This window comes from Metopolophium dirhodum, chromosome 2, assembly GCF_019925205.1.
Source record: "Metopolophium dirhodum isolate CAU chromosome 2, ASM1992520v1, whole genome shotgun sequence".
Taxonomy (NCBI): Eukaryota; Metazoa; Arthropoda; class Insecta; order Hemiptera; family Aphididae; genus Metopolophium; species Metopolophium dirhodum.
Window position 1 is genome coordinate 39,907,284 of NC_083561.1, and position 12,206 is coordinate 39,919,489.

Consider the following 12,206-nt stretch of genomic DNA (forward strand, 5'->3'; position numbering starts at 1 on the left):
ATGATGTTCAAAACTTAAAAATGTTCATCGATCATCTTGAATATATATATATAATAATATAATATGTATATATAATTACCCGAGAGACACACTTGTATGTTTTGTATGCGTGAGATATTGCGGACGTAATTACGAATGTTTTATTAACACGTTCATATTACGATGTGCATGTGTCGAAAAATTAGTCTTAGGAATATAATAATTATTACTAAGCTATAAAGCTACGGGTCTACAATCATATTCATTATTCAATCATGACCAATAGCAACCTTACAATAAACAAAAATATAATATTATTATATTTAGTTTCTTTCGTGACTGGACAGATGGCACCTACATTCAGATTTCCTAATTTTCCGGTGAATTTTTATAAAACGACCTTACTTAAGAGTTAAGAACCTTCTCCTGACAATTACGAACACGACAAAAAAAGTATTGGCGAAATCGGTCCAGCCGTTCACGAGTGATGCCGCGTCCAAGAGAAATTTATAATTTATTTATATATAATATTATTATATATTATATTTAGTTAGATAGATACATGTAGTATATATTAGGTAGATTGTTGAATTTTCCTTCTCGGAACAATTCATATCTACACGCCCATAAAACACACAAAAGAAAAAAGGTCAGGTTCAGGACGTAGGTAGGTGGGAACCCGCGGGCCGCCGTGCTGCTTTTTCTGGACAGATGGCGTCACTATTATATTTTTGTCATCCATATATTTTCTACTATTCTGGTGGATTTTCCTAAAACGTTGATGCCTTACATAATTTACATTGGCGTAACCACATAAGACAGCCGATACATGCCCCGGACCGTCTCTTTACATAATTGTTTGTATATAAGACCCTTCTCCTGACAATTACGAATACAACCATAGACCTAGTATAAGGTCTATGAATACAACAAAAAAAGAATTAGCGAAATCAGTCCAGCCGTTCAGTCATGATGCAACGTTCAAAGGAATATATTATATTTAACTTATATATATCAGATACATACATATCAATAATATAGATAGATTGTTGAATTTTACTTCTTGGAACAATTATTTATATCTACTCGCCGATAAAACACACACAAAAGAAAAAAAAGTGGGTAAGTGGATGTCTCTCTGCTGTACAGTAGGTTATAAGTGGGTCGATGTAATGGATGGTGTTAAATTTAGAAATACGTATAAGAAAAAACGATTCTGAGCGAAAACGGTCAGTCAGTCTATGATATTACCAAGTATATTTGATGATAATATTATGAATAAAGTAATTTATATATAACCTATTTACGTGGAGCCTAGTTTTCAATTTTCAATACTTAGCTATAAAAGTTAAAATTTTATACATTTTTAACTACAAAATAATTACTTATTAAATTATATATTTGATAAGTTTTGTCAAAATTTGAACTTTAAATGCTTATAAAAAAAAAATTGTGACAATGTATTTTTAATATTTTTCAACTGCTATTAGAACGATATATCAGGAGCCTTATATTATATTTTGACGCTTTTTCACCCTACAAATTAAATTGTATTGATATTTATAAAAAAAAAAACTAAAACAATTGAAAACTGACGATGTCTGTAAACAGTTTAAAAAGAGTTGAATTATTTTCAAAATGTTATCGTGTATAGAAAATGCTAGTAATTTTCAAGTATCTACAGTTATACGTTTTATAATTACAACAAAATAAGAAAATTGTTACATGAGAAATCGAGTGAATATCAAATGTTGTGAAAATATGAATTTCAAACGCTCATAAAAAGGTATGGTATCTATATTTTACAGTATATCGTACACTGTACAGTGATGTTTACAAACGTCTATACACGTACAAGGTACAACAGTAAGACTACAGAATAAGTAGGTATTAAGTATTTTTTACAAATATTAATTGGTCCCATGAGTATAATTAAAATTCTATGAAAATATAACACGAATCATTAGGATGCATGTTGCCCATTTGTTATTACTTTCTCGTTTATATAATATCATATAGATATATTATATTATGTTATAACTTATATTAATCAGTATTCAGTAGTGACAGAATACAAATATACAATGTGATTTATCACGAAAATATCATACATAATATCTGAGTAATAACACAACATACGTAATTAGAATATTATGGTTCAACAATATAAATTAATCTAGGTGCCTACCTAGTACCTACTAAATTAGTTTCATAAACAAAAAAGGTGGATAAGTGGATGTCGCTCTGCTGTTCAGTAGGTTACAAGTGGGTCACTGTAATGGATGGTGTTAAATTTGAATTCAATGATATAATATCATTGTATAAGAAAAACGATTCTGAGCGAAAACGGTCAGTCAGCCTATGATATTACCAAGTATATTTGATGATATTATTGTGAATAAAGTAATTTATATATAACCTATTTACGTGGAGCCTTGTTTTAAATTTTCAATCCTTAGCCATAAAAGTTAAACATTTTATACATTTTTTACCACAAAATAATTAATAAATTATAAATTTGATAAATGTTGTCAAAATTTGAACTTTAAATGCTTATAAAAAAAAATTGTGCCTATGTATTTTTAATATTTTTTAGCTGCAATTAGAATAGCGATATATCAGGAGCCTTATATTAAATTTTCACGCTTTTTTAATCAACAAATAAAATTTTATTGATATTTATAGAAAAAAAAACTAAAAAAATTGAAAACTGACAATGTCCGTAAACAGCTCAAAAAGAGTCAAAATATTTTCATCATTTTATGGTGTATAGAAAATGCTAATATAAACATTCAGTCAAAATTTCATGTCCCTACGGTCATTTGTTTTAGAGTTACACCAAAAACCAAAATCAATTTTCTCGAAAACAGACTGCGTTTTATTTTTTTTTTTATTTTTGTGTCTGTCATCACCTTTTAGGACAGTAAAAGTGCTTGGATTTTCTTCAACAGTAACTTTTCTGATAGGAAAGTGAATCTAGTAGGTACTTTTGGAGGTCAAAAGTAAAAATTTCCAAGTAGTTTTCAGGTTTCACAAGCGACGTGAAAAACAAAAGAAAAATTAAGGAAAAACGGGAATTTTTACGCAAAATCTGTTTTCGAGAAAATCGATTTTGGTTTTAGGTGTAACTCTAAAACAAATGACCGTAGGGACCTGAAATGTTGACTGAATTATGTTTATATTAGCATTTTCTATACACCATAAAATGTTGAAAATATTTTGAATCTTTTTGAGCTGTTTACGGACATTGCCAGTTTTCAATTTTTTTAATTTTTTTCCTATAAATATCAATAAAATTTTATTTGTTGGGTAAAAAAGCATTAAGGATTGAAAATTTAAAACAAGGCTCTGCGTAAATAGGTTATATATAAATTACTTTATTCACAATAATATCATCAAATATACTTGGTAAAATCATAGGCTGACTGACCGTTTTCGCTCAGTATCGTTTTTCTTATACAATGATATTATATCATTGAATTCAAATTTAACACCATCCATACAGTGACTCACTTGTAACCTACCGTACAGCAGAGCGACAACCACTTATCCACCTTTTTTTAGTTTATTTTCTATAAATATCAATAAAATTTTATTTGTTGGGTAAAAAAGCGTGAAAATTTAATATAAGGCTCCTGATATATCGCTATTCTAATAGCAGCTAAAAAATATTAAAAATACATAGGCACAATTTTTTTTTATAAGCATTTAAAGTTCAAATTTTTACAACATTTATCAAATTTATAATTTATTAATTATTTTGTGGTTAAAAATGTATAAAATGTTTAACTTTTATGGCTAAGGATTGAAAATTTAAAACAAGGCTCCACGTAAATAGGTTATATATAAATTACTTTATTCACAATAATATCATCAAATATACTTGGTAAAATCATAGGCTGACTGACCGTTTTCGCTCAGAATCGTTTTTCTTATACAATGATATTTTATAATTGAATTCAAATTTAACACCATCCATTACAGTGACCCACTTGTAACCTACCGTACAGCAGAGCGACATCCACTTATCCACCTTTTTTTAGTTTTTTTTTCTATAAATATAAATAAAATTTTATTTGTTGGGTAAAAAAGCGTGAAAATTTAATATAAGGCTCCTGATATATCGCTATTCTAATAGCAGCTAAAAAATATTAAAAATACATAGGCACAATTTTTTTTTATAAGCATTTAAAGTTCAAATTTTGACAACATTTATCAAATTTATAATTTATTAATTATTTTGTAGTTAAAAATTTATAAATTTTTAACTTTTATGGCTAAGGATTGAAAATTTAAAACAAGGCTCCACGTAAATAGGTTATATATAAATTACTTTATTCACAATAATATCATCAAATATACTTGGTAAAATCATAGGCTGACTGACCGTTTTCGCTCAGTATCGTTTTTCTTATACAATGATATTATATCATTGAATTCAAATTTAACACCATCCATACAGTGACTCACTTGTAACCTACCGTACAGCAGAGCGACAACCACTTATCCACCTTTTTTTAGTTTATTTTCTATAAATATCAATAAAATTTTATTTGTTGGGTAAAAAAGCGTGAAAATTTAATATAAGGCTCCTGATATATCGCTATTCTAAAAGCAGCTAAAAAATATTAAAAATACATAGGCACAATTTTTTTTTATAAGCATTTAAAGTTCAAATTTTTACAACATTTATCAAATTTATAATTTATTAATTATTTTGTGGTTAAAAATGTATAAAATGTTTAACTTTTATGGCTAAGGATTGAAAATTTAATAGAAGGCTCCTAGGTTATTGTTTAAAAGGCAGATGAAAAAAATTAAAAACCCGTAGTCACAGCTTTAATTTATAAGCATTTAAAGTTCAAATTTTGACAAAATACAGAAAAATCACGAAAATTAGCAAATTATTTTGAGTTGAGAATTCATAAAAATTTTTCTTTTTAAATCTAAGATTTGAAAATGTAATATAAGATTACTCATAAGTTTGTCTACCTTTATCAAAAAAAAAAAAATGTCTACAAGAAACTTAAATTAAAATTTTATGAGAGTCTGAAATTTATATTTTTACAACATTTGATATTCACTTGATTTCTCATGTAACAATTTTCTTATTTTATAGTAATTAAAAAATGAATGACTGTAGATACTTGAAAATTTTACTGAATGTTTAGATTAGCATTTTCTATACACCATAAAATGATGAAAATATTTTGACTCTTTTTGAGCTGTTTACGGACATTGTCAGTTTTCAATTTTTTTAGTTTGTTTTCTATAAATATCAATAAAATTTTATTTGTTGGGTAAAAAAGCGTGAAAATTTAATATAAGGCTCCTTATATATCGCTATTCTAATAGCAGCTAAAAAATATTAAAAATACATAGGCACAATTTTTTTTTATAAACATTTAAAGTTCAAATTTTGACAACATTTATCAAATTTATAATTTATTAATTATTTTGTAGTTAAAAATTTATAAATTTTTAACTTTTATGGCTAAGGATTGAAAATTTAAAACAAGGCTCCACGTAAATAGGTTATATATAAATTACTTTATTCACAATAATATCATCAAATATACTTGGTAAAATCATAGGCTGACTGACCGTTTTCGCTCAGAATCGTTTTTCTTATACAATGATATTATATCATTGAATTCAAATTTAACACCATCCATTACAGTGACCCACATGTAACCTACCGTACAGCAGAGCGACAACCACTTATCAACCTTTTTTTAGTTTATTTTCTATAAATATCAATAAAATTGTATTTGTTGGGTAAAAAAGCGTGAAAATTTAATATAAGGCTCCTGATATATCGCTATTCTAATAGCAGCTAAAAAATATTAAAAATACATAGGCACAATTTTTTTTTATAAGCATTTAAAGTTCAAATTTTTACAACATTTATCAAATTTATAATTTATTAATTATTTTGTGGTTAAAAATGTATAAAATGTTTAACTTTTATGGCTAAGGATTGAAAATTTAATAGAAGGCTCCTAGGTTATTGTTTCAAAGGCAGATGAAAAAAATTAAAAACCCGTAGTCACAGCTTTAATTTATAAGCATTTAAAGTTCAAATTTTGACAAAATACAGAAAAATCACGAAAATTAGCAAATTATTTTGAGTTGAGAATTCATAAAAATTTTTCTTTTTAAATCTAAGATTTGAAAATGTAATATAAGATTACTCATAAGTTTGTCTACCTTTAACAAAAAAAAAAAATGTCTACAAGAAACTTAAATTAAAATTTTATGAGCGTCTGAAATTTATATTTTTACAACATTTGATATTCACTTGATTTCCCATGTAACAATTTTCTTATTTTATAGTAATTAAAAAATGAATGACTGTAGATACTTGAAAATTTCACTGAATGTTTATATTAGCATTTTCTATACACCATAAAATGTTGAAAATATTTTGACTCTTTTTGAGCTGTTTACGGACATTGTCAGTTTTCAATTTTTTTAGTTTGTTTTCTATAAATATCAATAAAATTTTATTTGTTGGGTAAAAAAGCGTGAAAATTTAATATAAGGCTCCTGATATATCGCTATTCTAATAGCAGCTAAAAAATATTAAAAATACATAGGCACAATTTTTTTTTATAAGCATTTAAAGTTCAAATTTTTACAACATTTATCAAATTTATAATTTATTAATTATTTTGTGGTTAAAATGTATAAAATGTTTAACTTTTATGGCTAAGGATTGAAAATTTAATAGAAGGCTCCTAGGTTATTGTTTCAAAGGCAGATGAAAAAAATTAAAAACCCGTAGTCACAGCTTTTATTTATAAGCATTTAAAGTTCAAATTTTGACAAAATACAGAAAAATCACGAAAATTAGCAAATTATTTTGAGTTGAGAATTCATAAAAATTTTTCTTTTTAAATCTAAGATTTGAAAATGTAATATAAGATTACTCATAAGTTTGTCTACCTTTATCAAAAAAAAAAAATGTCTACAAGAAACTTAAATTAAAATTTTATGAGCGTCTGAAATTTATATTTTTACAACATTTGATATTCACTTGATTTCTCATGTAACAATTTTCTTATTTTATAGTAATTAAAAAATGAATGACTGTAGATACTTGAAAATTTCACTGAATGTTTATATTAGCATTTTCTATACACCATAAAATGTTGAAAATATTTTGACTCTTTTTGAGCTGTTTACGGACATTGTCAGTTTTCAATTTTTTTAGTTTGTTTTCTATAAATATCAATAAAATTTTATTTGTTGGGTAAAAAAGCGTGAAAATTTAATATAAGGCTCCTGATATATCGCTATTCTAATAGCAGCTAAAAAATATTAAAAATACATAGGCACAATTTTTTTTTATAAGCATTTAAAGTTCAAATTTTTACAACATTTATCAAATTTATAATTTATTAATTATTTTGTGGTTAAAATGTATAAAATGTTTAACTTTTATGGCTAAGGATTGAAAATTTAATAGAAGGCTCCTAGGTTATTGTTTAAAAGGCAGATGAAAAAAATTAAAAACCCGTAGTCACAGCTTTAATTTATAAGCATTTAAAGTTCAAATTTTGACAAAATACAGAAAAATCACGAAAATTAGCAAATTATTTTGAGTTGAGAATTCATAAAAATTTTTCTTTTTAAATCTAAGATTTGAAAATGTAATATAAGATTACTCATAAGTTTGTCTACCTTTAACAAAAAAAAAAAATGTCTACAAGAAACTTAAATTAAAATTTTATGAGCGTCTGAAATTTATATTTTTACAACATTTGATATTCACTTGATTTCTCATGTAACAATTTTCTTATTTTATAGTAATTAAAAAATGAATGACTGTAGATACTTGAAAATTTCACTGAATGTTTATATTAGCATTTTCTATACACCATAAAATGTTGAAAATATTTTGACTCTTTTTAGCTGTTTACGGACATTGTCAGTTTTCAATTTTTTTAGTTTGTTTTCTATAAATATCAATAAAATTTTATTTGTTGGGTAAAAAAGCGTGAAAATTTAATATAAGGCTCCTGATATATCGCTATTCTAATAGCAGCTAAAAAATATTAAAAATACATAGGCACAATTTTTTTTTATAAGCATTTAAAGTTCAAATTTTTACAACATTTATCAAATTTATAATTTATTAATTATTTTGTGGTTAAAAATGTATAAAATGTTTAACTTTTATGGCTAAGGATTGAAAATTTAATAGAAGGCTCCTAGGTTATTGTTTCAAAGGCAGATGAAAAAAATTAAAAACCCGTAGTCACAGCTTTTATTTATAAGCATTTAAAGTTCAAATTTTGACAAAATACAGAAAAATCACGAAAATTAGCAAATTATTTTGAGTTGAGAATTCATAAAAATTTTTCTTTTTAAATCTAAGATTTGAAAATGTAATATAAGATTACTCATAAGTTTGTCTACCTTTATCAAAAAAAAAAAATGTCTACAAGAAACTTAAATTAAAATTTTATGAGCGTCTGAAATTTATATTTTTACAACATTTGATATTCACTTGATTTCTCATGTAACAATTTTCTTATTTTATAGTAATTAAAAAATGAATGACTGTAGATACTTGAAAATTTCACTGAATGTTTATATTAGCATTTTCTATACACCATAAAATGATGAAAATATTTTGACTCTTTTTGAGCTGTTTACGGACATTGTCAGTTTTCAATTTTTTTAGTTTGTTTTCTATAAATATCAATAAAATTTTATTTGTTGGGTAAAAAAGCGTGAAAATTTAATATAAGGCTCCTGATATATCGCTATTCTAATAGCAGCTAAAAAATATTAAAAATACATAGGCACAATTTTTTTTTATAAACATTTAAAGTTCAAATTTTGACAACATTTATCAAATTTATAATTTATTAATTATTTTGTAGTTAAAAATTTATAAATTTTTAACTTTTATGGCTAAGGATTGAAAATTTAAAACAAGGCTCCACGTAAATAGGTTATATATAAATTACTTTATTCACAATAATATCATCAAATATACTTGGTAAAATCATAGGCTGACTGACCGTTTTCGCTCAGAATCGTTTTTCTTATACAATGATATTATATCATTGAATTCAAATTTAACACCATCCATTACAGTGACCCACATGTAACCTACCGTACAGCAGAGCGACAACCACTTATCCACCTTTTTTTAGTTTATTTTCTATAAATATCAATAAAATTGTATTTGTTGGGTAAAAAAGCGTGAAAATTTAATATAAGGCTCCTGATATATCGCTATTCTAATAGCAGCTAAAAAATATTAAAAATACATAGGCACAATTTTTTTTTATAAGCATTTAAAGTTCAAATTTTTACAACATTTATCAAATTTATAATTTATTAATTATTTTGTGGTTAAAAATGTATAAAATGTTTAACTTTTATGGCTAAGGATTGAAAATTTAATAGAAGGCTCCTAGGTTATTGTTTCAAAGGCAGATGAAAAAAATTAAAAACCCGTAGTCACAGCTTTAATTTATAAGCATTTAAAGTTCAAATTTTGACAAAATACAGAAAAATCACGAAAATTAGCAAATTATTTTGAGTTGAGAATTCATAAAAATTTTTCTTTTTAAATCTAAGATTTGAAAATGTAATATAAGATTACTCATAAGTTTGTCTACCTTTAACAAAAAAAAAAAATGTCTACAAGAAACTTAAATTAAAATTTTATGAGCGTCTGAAATTTATATTTTTACAACATTTGATATTCACTTGATTTCTCATGTAACAATTTTCTTATTTTATAGTAATTAAAAAATGAATGACTGTAGATACTTGAAAATTTCACTGAATGTTTATATTAGCATTTTCTATACACCATAAAATGTTGAAAATATTTTGACTCTTTTTAGCTGTTTACGGACATTGTCAGTTTTCAATTTTTTTAGTTTGTTTTCTATAAATATCAATAAAATTTTATTTGTTGGGTAAAAAAGCGTGAAAATTTAATATAAGGCTCCTGATATATCGCTATTCTAATAGCAGCTAAAAAATATTAAAAATACATAGGCACAATTTTTTTTTATAAGCATTTAAAGTTCAAATTTTTACAACATTTATCAAATTTATAATTTATTAATTATTTTGTGGTTAAAAATGTATAAAATGTTTAACTTTTATGGCTAAGGATTGAAAATTTAATAGAAGGCTCCTAGGTTATTGTTTCAAAGGCAGATGAAAAAAATTAAAAACCCGTAGTCACAGCTTTTATTTATAAGCATTTAAAGTTCAAATTTTGACAAAATACAGAAAAATCACGAAAATTAGCAAATTATTTTGAGTTGAGAATTCATAAAAATTTTTCTTTTTAAATCTAAGATTTGAAAATGTAATATAAGATTACTCATAAGTTTGTCTACCTTTATCAAAAAAAAAAAATGTCTACAAGAAACTTAAATTAAAATTTTATGAGCGTCTGAAATTTATATTTTTACAACATTTGATATTCACTTGATTTCTCATGTAACAATTTTCTTATTTTATAGTAATTAAAAAATGAATGACTGTAGATACTTGAAAATTTCACTGAATGTTTAGATTAGCATTTTCTATACACCATAAAATGATGAAAATATTTTGACTCTTTTTGAGCTGTTTACGGACATTGTCAGTTTTCAATTTTTTTAGTTTGTTTTCTATAAATATCAATAAAATTTTATTTGTTGGGTAAAAAAGCGTGAAAATTTAATATAAGGCTCCTGATATATCGCTATTCTAATAGCAGCTAAAAAATATTAAAAATACATAGGCACAATTTTTTTTTATAAACATTTAAAGTTCAAATTTTGACAACATTTATCAAATTTATAATTTATTAATTATTTTGTAGTTAAAAATTTATAAATTTTTAACTTTTATGGCTAAGGATTGAAAATTTAAAACAAGGCTCCACGTAAATAGGTTATATATAAATTACTTTATTCACAATAATATCATCAAATATACTTGGTAAAATCATAGGCTGACTGACCGTTTTCGCTCAGAATCGTTTTTCTTATACAATGATATTATATCATTGAATTCAAATTTAACACCATCCATTACAGTGACCCACATGTAACCTACCGTACAGCAGAGCGACAACCACTTATCCACCTTTTTTTAGTTTATTTTCTATAAATATCAATAAAATTGTATTTGTTGGGTAAAAAAGCGTGAAAATTTAATATAAGGCTCCTGATATATCGCTATTCTAATAGCAGCTAAAAAATATTAAAAATACATAGGCACAATTTTTTTTTATAAGCATTTAAAGTTCAAATTTTTACAACATTTATCAAATTTATAATTTATTAATTATTTTGTGGTTAAAAATGTATAAAATGTTTAACTTTTATGGCTAAGGATTGAAAATTTAATAGAAGGCTCCTAGGTTATTGTTTCAAAGGCAGATGAAAAAAATTAAAAACCCGTAGTCACAGCTTTAATTTATAAGCATTTAAAGTTCAAATTTTGACAAAATACAGAAAAATCACGAAAATTAGCAAATTATTTTGAGTTGAGAATTCATAAAAATTTTTCTTTTTAAATCTAAGATTTGAAAATGTAATATAAGATTACTCATAAGTTTGTCTACCTTTATCAAAAAAAAAAAAATGTCTACAAGAAACTTAAATTAAAATTTTATGAGCGTCTGAAATTTATATTTTTACAACATTTGATATTCACTTGATTTCTCATGTAACAATTTTCTTATTTTATAGTAATTAAAAAATGAATGACTGTAGATACTTGAAAATTTCACTGAATGTTTATATTAGCATTTTCTATACACCATAAAATGTTGAAAATATTTTGACTCTTTTTGAGCTGTTTACGGACATTGTCAGTTTTCAATTTTTTTAGTTTGTTTTCTATAAATATCAATAAAATTTTATTTGTTGGGTAAAAAAGCGTGAAAATTTAATATAAGGCTCCTGATATATCGCTATTCTAATAGCAGCTAAAAAATATTAAAAATACATAGGCACAATTTTTTTTTATAAGCATTTAAAGTTCAAATTTTTACAACATTTATCAAATTTATAATTTATTAATTATTTTGTGGTTAAAATGTATAAAATGTTTAACTTTTATGGCTAAGGATTGAAAATTTAATAGAAGGCTCCTAGGTTATTGTTTCAAAGGCAGATGAAAAAAATTAAAAACCCGTAGTCACAGCTTTTATTTATAAGCATTTAAAGTTCAAATTTTGACAAAATACAGAA